The following is a 12358-nucleotide window of genomic DNA, read 5'->3' as shown; positions in this document are numbered from 1 at the left end:
CTGTTTATTTTTAAGAAACCCACTGTGTCAGCCCCTTGGAGGGTTTTGCATTCTAGTATCACGTCCCCTCATATTCTTTTCTGTTCAAAAAGAAAAAGGTTCAGTCCTTCAGCCTGTCAGCAATATCTCTTTTTTTAATGCGGTGACCAAAATTGTTTACAATTCTAAAGGAAGCCTAACAAGTGCATTATACAATTCTTACACATCATGGCTTAATTTGAATTCTGCACTTATATATATAACTGCTGCTCGTCTTGTTCAGATGAAATCTGTCACGTCTGTACAGATGGCTGTTGGAATGCAAGGGGTTCCCGTTGCCAAAAAAGCTGAAACCTTCTTCTGCACACCATGTTGTCCACCATGTGCTATGTTGTTGGATTAACCTTTGCAGTTGTTTGCCTTAGCCTGGTGCTGGACGGATTCCTGAGAAAACCACAAACCGTGATGTTTTTCTGGCAATGCAGGGTGCACACCTCCCTGAAAGTTGGTTTTGTCAGTTCTTGGATGCATTGGAGCTTTTTTGTTTTTTTAGTCACTTTCTTAAAAGCATCAACTTTTTCATTCGGTATCTGGATTTTGTGGCAGTTGCAACAGATGCAGTCTGGCGATTGGACCTCTTCCAAGATGTTCCACATGTCACACAAGCTGTAAACACCATTTTATTGTAGCTTTGAATGTATATTATTCCTGATTTGGATGCTTTTTCTTTGGGGTGCAGTTGTTCAAATGCCATCATCCTTCTTGCCTAAAAGCAGAGCCTTTTATGTACTTGCCACAATGTGACCCGCAAACTACTCTCTATCAGCTCTTTCTCAGCTTAAATAAATGTGATGCCATGGACATAGTGATAAAAGATAGAAGTCAACATCAGTTTCGAAACAGACATGTTACAAAATGTAGAATGTGTGGATACCTGAAAGACAAACAAGTACCAGTATATTTTCCTGGAATCTACATTTGACTCCAAGGCTACTCAGCAATGCACTGTGCCATTGACAATATTATTTAGATTTATTTGCAATGTTTCTGCAGGAATGTCAGTGTGGAGCCTCTAATAGTATATTGCAAATACAGTCTAGACTGGTAACCACTGCAAGAGGGGGGCTTAGGAAGATCATCCCAGTTTTAAAGAAATAACAGGGTGCCACTAATGCTTTCAGAAGAGGTGTGCCGTTGATCAGACCTGGAAATGTGGGAAAATATAATCTGCAAAATGTGCTCCAGAATCATTTGCAGGACAGCTCAAAATTAACAGTATGCTCTTTCTTGTAAATAAAATTATTATATTCCTGGGAATATAATAATAAATATATTATCATATGCCTGGGATGCACAATGCTGCACTAAAGCAGCATGTGTAACTCTCAGCTTAAAACACAAAAAGCCTGGATCTACTGTACCAAATGGTACTTTGAACTATCCTGGCCATGTTGATTTAATTGTGCCAGGATAAACAGAAAACCTACAGCACTCATTTTAAGTTGTTCTTTGGCTCAGACCTTATTTGTTTGTGCCTTTTTTGGAAGAATTCACCCATGTTTTCATTCTGTCCAAGCTTTATCACTGTGATACTCTTTTTTACTGGTGTTACTAAAAGCTTCCCCACAGTTCATAGTATATTCAGCATAGTGCTGCAAGGGTGCTATCAGGATCTAGAAAGCATGGTAATATATATATATAACATGCTTTTTAAATGTATTTGAATCTGCAGTCTCTTCACTATCCATTATTTAAATTTGGAATTGATCATAGGGGTTTGCTGCTTACCCTTTCCATGGCTTGGACCCAGCTTATATTAAGGACGTACTTTGTCATCTGTGCCACATCAGAACTTATGATCTGTCAGAAATAACCTTCTGTTTGTTCCGAGGACAAAGTTGCCCACCATGGGAGACTGTGTCTACGTTTTCCAACTGGGCTCATACCTCTAGAGCTCTATTCCTACTGCACAGTAGGTCGATTAAGGACTTTAACGCTTTTGAAAAGGCATTTTAATAGACCTGGAATGCCTAAAGGCTTATTTTTATAAATTGGGTTTAATTGTAATTTGTTGTTTGGATTGTTTTCATCTAAGTATTTCCTAAATTTTTATCTCTCTTCCTTTTGTACATTTTTGAATGCTTAGAAGTGCTTTAGAATTATTGTTTTTTTACATTTCTTTCTCATAAGTTGAGACTTAGCAAATTATACTACCATGCATCCTTGATCTTGTGTTAGTTGGCAACACATTGGCACAATGGTAAGTATTGCTGCTTTGCAGCGCTGGGGCTCTGGGTTCAATTCTCAGAATCCTCTCTGCCTGGAGGTTGTGTGTTCTCCCTGTTCATATGGGTTTCCACCAGGTACTCCAAAGACATACTACTAGGTTAATTGGCTACTGGGAAAATTAGTCTTTGTGTGAGTGTGTGCATATCTGTGTCTGTGTGTCCGCTGCAGTGGACTGATGTCCTGTCCAGGGTGTAACCTGCCGTCTACCCATTGCTTGCTGGGTTTGGCTCCGGGCTCCTCTGCAACTCTAAATTGGATGAAGCAGTCAGAAAATGGATGGATGGATCTTGTATTATTAATCATTAGAGGACTAAGACTAAGCCAATATTCCATACAAGACAAAACATGAATTATGTAATCTCTAAACTATTGATCCCAACACACATATTAAACTGGGATACTACTAACTTTCAGAGGTTTTGAAGTATTTACAGACTAGTCCCATTCTGGGATCTGCTAGAGTTCTAATGAACTGTATATCCTATTTGTTTTTCCATATCTGTGGATTACTCTAACCCAGGATGATATTGGAAGCATGTTCCTCAAGCTAAGTATTATACACTTTTCACCAACAGTCTTTTCTTTTTACTACCTAGGCTTTTCCAACAATATTGCCAGTTAATGCTGGTTTTTATGGCCAGTTAATTTTGATTAATGGATCTTTCATTACTAAGCATTAAATCACCTCATTAGTGAGAAAGTTGACAGGGCAGAGGTGATGAAGGAATTTAAACTGTTGAATGTCAGGACTGGTGAAAATCATGAAAGAAAAACACAAAAAGAAACTAATATACCCCACATATCAAGAGATCAATGCTTTGTGTTATCAGTATGTTATATGCTGGATTACAACTGTGTATTGTCCAGCATCATCTCAAATGCTTACAGTTAGAAATGTCAAATTTGGCAACATGATACAGCCAAGTACAGTCTGTCACTCACTGGCTACAATTTGAGAGAGCAAGATTCATGACACCTTGCCAAGGTCTAATGGCTACAGATTGGTGATTGGTTGCAAACTGGCTGCACGTTGCAACTTTGATCAAGTCCATGGATCTCACCTGTCACACTTTCTAGGGGATCTTTCTGATATGACAACATCTTCATGCTGCCTGCATAACAGAAGCTTACTTTTGAGATGTGAATGTGACAGTTAGGCCATGGATGCCCTACTCACAAGACTATAGCTCCATTGAACATTGAACAAAGTTGAGCTTTGATTACATTTGACATCCAGGGCTCAGAGACCAGTGAACAGGTATACTTGTTGTATACTTGCCTATGAGGCTTTAGGAGAGGAATTTGACAGAATCAATTAAGACAGCACTTGCAAACGAGTGAGAAGCATGTCTTACAGATAAAGAGCCCGCATTGTTTCCAGTGTTGATCTTATTGTCATGACTTTCACTGTAAACACCCTAAACACACTGTAAACATGCATGCATTAGTTGCAAATTCTAACCAACATAATTCATATTTGCTCAATAAAATGTCAGTCCATCTGCTCCACAATATACAGTATGATATATGATACAAATGTGTGATATTTCATTAAAAGGTTTTGAGAATTTGTTGGAGTTAATGCTGTAAGTGATATTTTTCTGATGCTCAGTTTATGGACTATTCACAGCTTCATAATACACACTTTCTTGCAGTGAATTCTTCTTTGACTTGTCAGTATCAAGAAAAAAGGAAATAACATGTTATGGAAAAGCCCACTGGCAGCTTGAATTACTCCAAGAGGGAATCTGCTTAGTGTCTTCTGGGTAGCTCTTCAGTGAACTCCTAGGGGCTGGTGTCCCATTCTGCTATAGAAAGTAAATGAACTTGGGGGACATACTGTAGAAGACTTGAGTAATATGAACAAAGGTGGTGAGGTGGGGTGTACTCAGTTTATAAGTATGATAGATACTGAGGTGCCAAGCCACAAAAAGCCTTATACTGTAGGTGAGCATGAGGACTTTGAAGTCGACTTGAAACCTGAAAGCAAGTCAGTGCAAGAACTCAAGACAGGTATAATGTGATCACTTGCACATGACCTGATCAGGATTCTGTCTGTTGAATATTGGATTTTGTTCAATGTGGTATAACATCACTTTATTAACCCTTTACAATTTCTTGCTTTAGGAATTATCTTTTCACATACCCCGGTTTGCTCTCCATGAGACACACAGACAGGGAGATAGCCTGGGGTCAGAGCGCAGGGTCTACCATCGTACGTCACCCCTGGAGCAGTTGGGTTTAAGGGCCTTGCTCAGGAGTCCATAGGATTCCTCTACCAGCTGTGGGATTTGAGCCAGCAACCTTCCAGCCACAGGCGCAGATCCTTAGCCACAGAGCCACCGATCCGCCCTATAGATACCCAGAGAGTAGGGCGTTGCAGTAATCAATTCTTGAAAAGACAAATGTGTTGAACAGCTTTTCTGCTAAAGTCAAAGATAACATAGGATGTAGTCTGATGATATTTCTTTACTGAAGGGTCAAAAGTCAAGCGAGGATCAAATGTCACCCCTTAATGGCTGGGTGCCGAATGCTGTAACTGTAGCAGTCACAGCAGAGGCTGGGTTCACACTGGGATAGCAACTATAGCAGTCACAATAGAGGCTGGGTGCTGACTGGGATAGCCACTGTAGTAGTCTAGCAGAGGCTGGGTACACACTGGGATTGCGGCTGTAGCAGTCACAGCAGGTTAGCTGCCAGCTTATAGCAGACTAAGTGGCTATAATAGCTGCAGCAGATTAATGTAGTTACTGGAAGAAGCCAAAGCCATAGGCTGCTGACTAGGGAAGCAGCTGTAACCATTGCAGTAAAAGGTGGCTGCTGACTGGGGTAAACGAAAGTGGGCAGGCCCTTGTTTTCCAGGATTCTGGCACATTTTAGGATCTGTTATTCTAGGAAAGTGTGCTAGCACATCCATTGGGAAAGATGTCATACCTTAATGGCTTTTTCTGTGGTGTTTTGGGATTAAATAAGGAGTGATTTATTTAGTCATCCGATTAATTGTACTTAGTTGGGTTTAATTGGATAATTGAGTGCCTGATTGGTAGGGAGAAGATCAGACCGAAATGTGACTCGACCACATCGTAGAGCAACAGAATGACCCAGATTCCTTGTGGGAATGTCACGGTTTCCTGGGGTAACCTGGAGCTGTGAGCTGCTGCTGACTCATGCCTAACACACGAGGTTATAAATGTACTGTCTATTTTTACATTTGTTAATTTCTTTTCATCTTGGTATAGAGCATTAGAGATATTCCATGCTTATTTTGATTCTAGAGCGCTTAAGCTCAAGTTAACAGAATCAGTAGATATCACCTAATATAGAAGCTGCATTCAGAAAGTCTGTGGAATGTGAAATGCTTAATACATGCATATGTACTATAAATTTGAGCGTACAAATAGCTAATGACTTCTGTTCATCCTAATTCTCTTTACTGCAAAGATATTATGTTTTGTTCTTATTATATTAATATTTTCTTAATGTAACAAAATTCTCCTGTAATTAATTTTCATTAATTTTAAAAATATGTAAATTATTACTTCTTATATGACAGGCTTCAAGTCTTTAATATATTTACTTTCATCTTTTACACCAAAGTCTGGGTTTTGAGAACAAAACTGTTACAAAAAGGAATGTACAGTACTTGTGAAAAAAGGAATGAAAAACATTAAAAGATTTGTTTATTTTATATCTCAGTAGCTTTCTAATGTTTCTGCCTTGGCCTAGTCAGTCCTGGGTTGTGCAGGTTCTAGTGGAGCCAGGTTTAAGAAATTAGCTCTCTGGACTCCTAATTCATAACAAATTCTTGCAGGTTTTGAGGTCAAAGAAGTTAATGGAGACTTACAACTGTGTCTTATCTATAACTTCTGATTTTATGCAAATGCAGGATAGCTTTTAGTGTGTGTGGAAATACAAAGCTTAAACCAATTTTAATTTTGGGATCAATTTATTAAGCATCTAATATTCTAAGAATTTCATACTTGGTGAGACCAATTTAGAGGGCTTCTGAATAGGTATAACAGTTCTTACTTGAATGTTCTTTAGTTTGTTTCTGTCAAGATGATGGAACAGGGCCCAAATCATTTCACTTTTGATTAAAATTTGGATTTCCACCCACAATAAAAAGATGGATTCGATTTGATTTCTTGTGAATAGATTTCCTATCACTTACTGTACTGTACATGCTCCAATCAATAACAATATCTTCTCTGTGTTATATCAAATATTTAAAAATTGTGAATACTTCAGAATTCTATTTTTTGTTATTTTTTTGTAAAGTTTACAAGAAGTAAACTTGTTTTTAGTTCTTTACCACACACTTCCTAAATCTGAACAGATACTGGATAGAAATCTGGATGTCTTCTGAATTACCTTATTAAATGTACAGTACACCTGTAGTTAAATGACTAGTTCTTTTTTTTGCTTATGTTTTCTTATGAATATTGTATTTAGCAGTTAATAAATGTATATTGATGTATGCATTCTTAAGGTTGCTTAAATTTAAGAATTCAATAAGCATTTAATAAAACCAATTACATTAATTAACAATCTGCCATAATTCCATAGTTAAAAGGAGCAGTAAGAGACCAGGGCACACATATCTAATTCTAGTTAATGTTTTATTTGAATATCCTTTTCTGAGCTGAAATCATAACACGGATTTTATTCTTTTTGAGACATCCTGTCTGAATCAGAAACCTTATTTCAGCAACAGCTGTGCTGAACAGTTAATTTTAGTTTAAGATTAATTATTCTGTCAACTTTAAAATCTATAAGAAATTACAAAATCTCATAAATAAAGGGATGTTAATTATGGCTGCCCAAACTCTTATATAATCAACTTTTGTATAGTCAAAACATTTTTATCATATATTTTATTTTATGTACACATTTAAGGTATGATACATATTCATGGGCATGAATCTTGTGAGCTTTCTATTTTTATAGGAAAAATAAAATATTAAGACTTGTGTTTTATTTCATTTTGAAATCTCTTTATCTACAATGTAATGAACGCAATCAAAGTGAGTGCAGTAAAAGCTGAACAGCCCTGAAGCTGTTAAAGTCCCTCCTAAAAACTTTATCTTTGTCCACATAAGGTATTTGAGAAAATTACCAGCAGAGGTTTAATTGGATTTCAGTTCAGTTAGACTGAATTGAGCTGTACTTACTCAAAAATTGTATTTGTTTCCCATAAATTATACTTTCATATTCCTATTCCTATTCCTATTCCTCTTCATATTCCTTCAACTACACAAAAGTCACTTTCACTGATCAACAAAGTTGAATGTTTTGGTACTGTAATAAGTAGACTATTACAGACATTTTCAGTAAGTAAAAGTATCTTGTGTCAGACAACAGAATATGGAGTTTAGTAAACTTGAGAATCCTCTATGATCTTGGCAGGATGAAGACATGTCTCTGCATTAATTTTCTGTATTTTATTGCTTCCTGTAGAATTGCAACATTATTTAAATAGGCTAACGGGCATGCTGATCTCAAACCGGGGGTATAAGACCTTTCTGCATTGGATGGATAGTGTTATAGCTCCCTGGAGTGCTTCTGTTATCTTTCACATTCTGCTATATAAATGCAGAGGGCCAGAACTGATCTGACAAAGAGATAGCTTAGAGAAAAATTGATCTTGATGAGATGCGACATATTTGCTAAAGGCGTAATTCTTAATGGCCTCTTTCTCTCCACAGTAAATTTCAGAGGTTAAAGAGAGGGACTTGAAATCGAACATTGGTTAATTCATCCTTCAGGAATACTGGCTCTTAAGAGGATTTCAAATTGACTTTATACATCCTCTTTGGGCTATATTACCCTAAAGATACTCCATTGCCAAAAATGCTGTGCACATACAGTATTCAACAGTGTAAATTATACTTAATGCTGTTATCATGGCAAAAAATATGTGAAACTTTTAAATCCTTAAACCTAGATTTCCTCACTGTGGAGATATTCCAGGCCTTTTTTTAATCAAAATTAAGATACTGTAAGTCACACTGTCCATTCAACTACAAATTTACACAAGGAAGCAAGCATTAGGAAAATAATTTTGGAGTATGTGCTAATAACCTTTGTGATTTTTATTTGAGTCTTTCATATTCAGTTGTGGGAGGCTATGTGGCATGTCAGTTACCATCCATCAGTTGACTCACAGCTCTTTAGTCCTGGGTTTGGTTCAAGCCAGGGAAACCTTTTGTGTGGAGTTTGCATGTTCTCCCCAAATCTGTGTTGGGTTCTCCAACACAGGTGCTCTGGTTTCCTCCCACAATCCCAAGCCATGTTGTCTACAGTAGCTCAATTGGTATCTCTGAAATGTGAGTGTGTGTGCCCCGTGATGTACTGCCATCCCATCCCAGATGAACTCCAGCTCACCACAATCCTCTACGCCACAGTGTGGTTATTGAGAACACGAAAACCTTAAAAAATATGTTTATACCACATAAAGGAATATTATGCTATAAGCCCACTTCACTTCACAAAAAAATAGAGTTGTGATATGGAATGACCGTCTCCATTGCACTTTTGTGAATTGGTGAGGAGAACTAATTGTTCCTCACTTGTATCAGAAAATGCTCTCAACTCTATAAAATAACCCCAAAATAAACAAATTAATAAAAATAAAATGTACTTCCACTTATTCTGAAGAGGATTAAAACATAAAAAATGAAGGAACAGAATACCAGATTGTCTCTGTTTTGAACATGATTATAACTAGGGCTACATGCCATGAATTTATTTAGCATAACTGTACTCTGACTAATATTTTACATTTAGATTGTGACAGTACCGAGGTATGTTTTTTTTAGGGGAGAATTTTCTTTCGAGAGATGTATTTAGTAAACAAACTAAAACACACCGCTTAAAAATACGTATCATAAAAACATTTCAAGGCCAGATGTGTTCATTGTTGAAAACATCTGGATTGCCATGTAGGAACAGGATGATTATTAAGTGTTAGTCACTGAGAAAAAAAAACACACAACCATCAATTCCCACTGAGTTTAAAAAATGCAAAAAGAAATGTAGGTGGTTAATTCCAGTGATTCAGTTTCCTTTTACCTAAATGTTGTTACACATCAAAGTGTCAGTTGCATGTTTAGTATTCTAGCGAGGAGATTCATAATATTTAGATTAAGATACTTTAATTGTAGCTTTTGTGCTTTACATGGATTGGATGACCTTTAAAGAAAAAAAAATGAATGCTTACAAAAAATACACCTGTGAAACGTGTAACGCATGTTATACTCCTACACACTTAGTAAGCAATCATTTTGACTTTAATGGCTTAAAAATATTTACTTTAATGATTCCAAATTTAAATCTTGGATTTCCAGAGTGCTTCAAAATACAAAACAAAATGAAAATGTAACCTTCTTGGGATTTGTTGTTAAACATTCATGTCAGTTTCAATTTACTTGATAAGAGTGTGCAATATCACTGTAGTGAAAGTCAGTTTGTCTGAGTATTTGTTGAAAATGTTCTTCTAGACATAACATATCAACAATAACACACTTTTTATACTTTTCTCCAGCAGTCGAATAAAACTGGAATTATAATAAGCATGAGGTTTCCCACTCTTCTAATTTTGTTATGCAAAACTGTTTTTAAAAAGCAAAAACTGTAAAGCGTATCTGAAACCTTTTTATTTATGCTGTTTTAAAAATGATAAATATTTATTGCTGAAATGCATAAGCATGCATTCAGATAAATATATCTCACCGATGTTTAGTACAAAATGAACTGAAATGTCTGACAAGTTTGGGAAGCATGTTTCTTATACCTTCAGAGCACTTCATTTGATGTTAGTATGACTCAGTGTAGTACATTGAGTGAATTCCCTTAGCCTTAGGTTCTTTTTATAGTGTTCGTGAATTTATTTATTAATTTTGTGATGACTTGAAATGCTTTTAATCCAATTAAACTTAATTTGATGGGTCCTCATTTTTAATCAGAGCTCATAAAATGAATTTCCAATTAGCCTTTGTTTTTTCATGGGTCACCAATCAAGTGAAGTTATTTCATAAACACATTGGTTTATGCAGAAATGACTATCAAGTTCCACCCTGGTGGAATTCACCCTATTGGACTAACAGGGAATTTTTTGGGATAATACCTGTGAGATCGCATAGAAACCTTTACAAAGCATTGTAAATACATTTAATTGTGTTCAGAACTATTGGGTGTTTTATCATATTCTATCTCAAAGTACATGAAACAAATACACAGTTCTGCTCTAATAGCATTTCTTATCTTGTTGTAATAATTACCTTTATTAGAAAAAATCTAGGGTTCTATATTTTATACTAAAAGCAGAACATATGTGAAAGAAAAGTCTTTAAAAATAAATTGAAGAAATATACAAGAAATTACTTTTCAAAAGAGCGAAACCTGAATGGACAGTATAGAAATAGAAATGGAAAAATATAAACAAATATGTAGAATTAGAATATAAGCCTATACAAATAATTAATGAAAGCACAAAAGGAAGTGTTTCTGAAAATTGCAACCATTTATGTCAGTCATCATAAACAAGTCTGGCCTTATTTCAGATGACTGACCCAACCACTACATGATGAATACATTGTATTTACTCGGCAGCTAGAGTATCCCTGTAAATGGCCTTAAATGGACTAGTGCCCTGGGGCAGCAAACTCTTGCTGTGACTGTGAATGAGATTCTACAGCCACATTAGAAACTGCTGCACCACCTATTAAAAGGAATATGCTCAAAAGCCATCATGTATAGTAGCTTGCCATAGATTTTATCAAGGATAGGAAATCAGATTCCTCATTCGGGTTAAACTGAAGACTGAGAACCATTTTGTGAAAATTATAAAATTCCCTGTTAAATTTCCATTTTTTGTGTAAAGAATGAAAAAAAAAACGTGCTCAACATAGAAATTAATTCAGGGATAGGATAGAACAATCGGCTCAAGTTAAAACAAGCTCTCACCTTGGATAATGGGTGGTAAGCTATAAAGGCACCTCCTAGAAACCAAGAAAGAGCCAAAAAAAAAATACTCGTTACAGAGACTGGTCATTAAGACGTTATGAAAGCTCAGATATTCTATGATCTCTTTAACCATGTTACCACTTTGACCATTTCATCTTTTTTTCCCCATCAACTTTGGTGTGATAAAAAACTGTATTGCAAAGGTTCAATATTTTCATCTTTACTTATTTTACGTTAAGGCTTGTTTAAGTGTATGCTCTAATTGTGTAAGAAGTTTGAAAGATTGTGATGAAGCTTTTAATATTTCTGTTACAATTACTTTATGTTTATCCTGCTACCCCTCTCCTTGACTCAGAAATTCAATTTTGAGAGGTAATAATTAATAATAATAATAATAATAATAATAATAATAATAATAATAATAATAATAATAATAATAATAATAATTTTGAGAGGTACTTGTATGAATGCAGACAGCGCAGTGGCAGGGTGGTTTAGCATTGCTGTCTTGCAGAGCTGGAGCCCTGGGCTCAATTCTTCAGGTGCTATCTTTTGGGAGTTTGTATGTTCTCCCTGAGTCCCTGTGGGTTTCCTATCATAGCCTAAAGACATATTGGTAGTTTAATAGGCTTCTGGGAAAATTGAACCTGGTGTGAGTGTGTGATAAACGAGCATCTTGTCCGGGGTGTATTCTGTCTTCTGCCCATGGTTTACCGGGATAGGTTCCAGCTACTCTGTGACCCTGTACTGGATAAAGCGGTTTTAAAAAAGGATAGATGCTGGTATGGATGCATTGACATAATAGAAGCACTACATGAATAGTTTTAGCAATTTTAGAGGAAAAGTTTAATTTTAATTTCTGAGTAAGTGAACTGAATTTAAAACTTTCATTGAATTCTGCTCCACTTCTGTAATTTCTTTAAAGAATTGTAAACAGGGAAAGCTTTTTGTAAAAAAAAAATGTTTTTCTTTATTCCTTCTATCCTCTTACCACATTTTTTCTTATTTCTGATCGGTAAGACACGATTAGTAAATAAAGTAAAGTATTGTGCTCACTGCACTAGTTATCAGAAGATGTCAGTGCCTTTGTGTATTTAAAATACAGCTGTGCGCAAAAGTTTCACTC

General features: G+C 36.0%; 1 protein-coding gene across 4 annotated transcripts in view; it reads left to right on the top strand.

Moving 5' to 3' along the window:
- The window catches only part of nrg1 (neuregulin 1), a 241922-nt gene that overhangs the window by 127124 nt on the left and 102440 nt on the right, over nucleotides 1-12358 (top strand). The gene's annotated exons all lie outside the window — the stretch shown is intronic.

This window comes from Lepisosteus platostomus, chromosome 4, assembly GCF_059453375.1.
Source record: "Lepisosteus platostomus isolate fLepPlt1 chromosome 4, fLepPlt1.hap1, whole genome shotgun sequence".
NCBI classification, from domain to species: Eukaryota; Metazoa; Chordata; class Actinopteri; order Semionotiformes; family Lepisosteidae; genus Lepisosteus; species Lepisosteus platostomus.
This window is presented reverse-complemented; position numbering and strand designations above follow the sequence as displayed.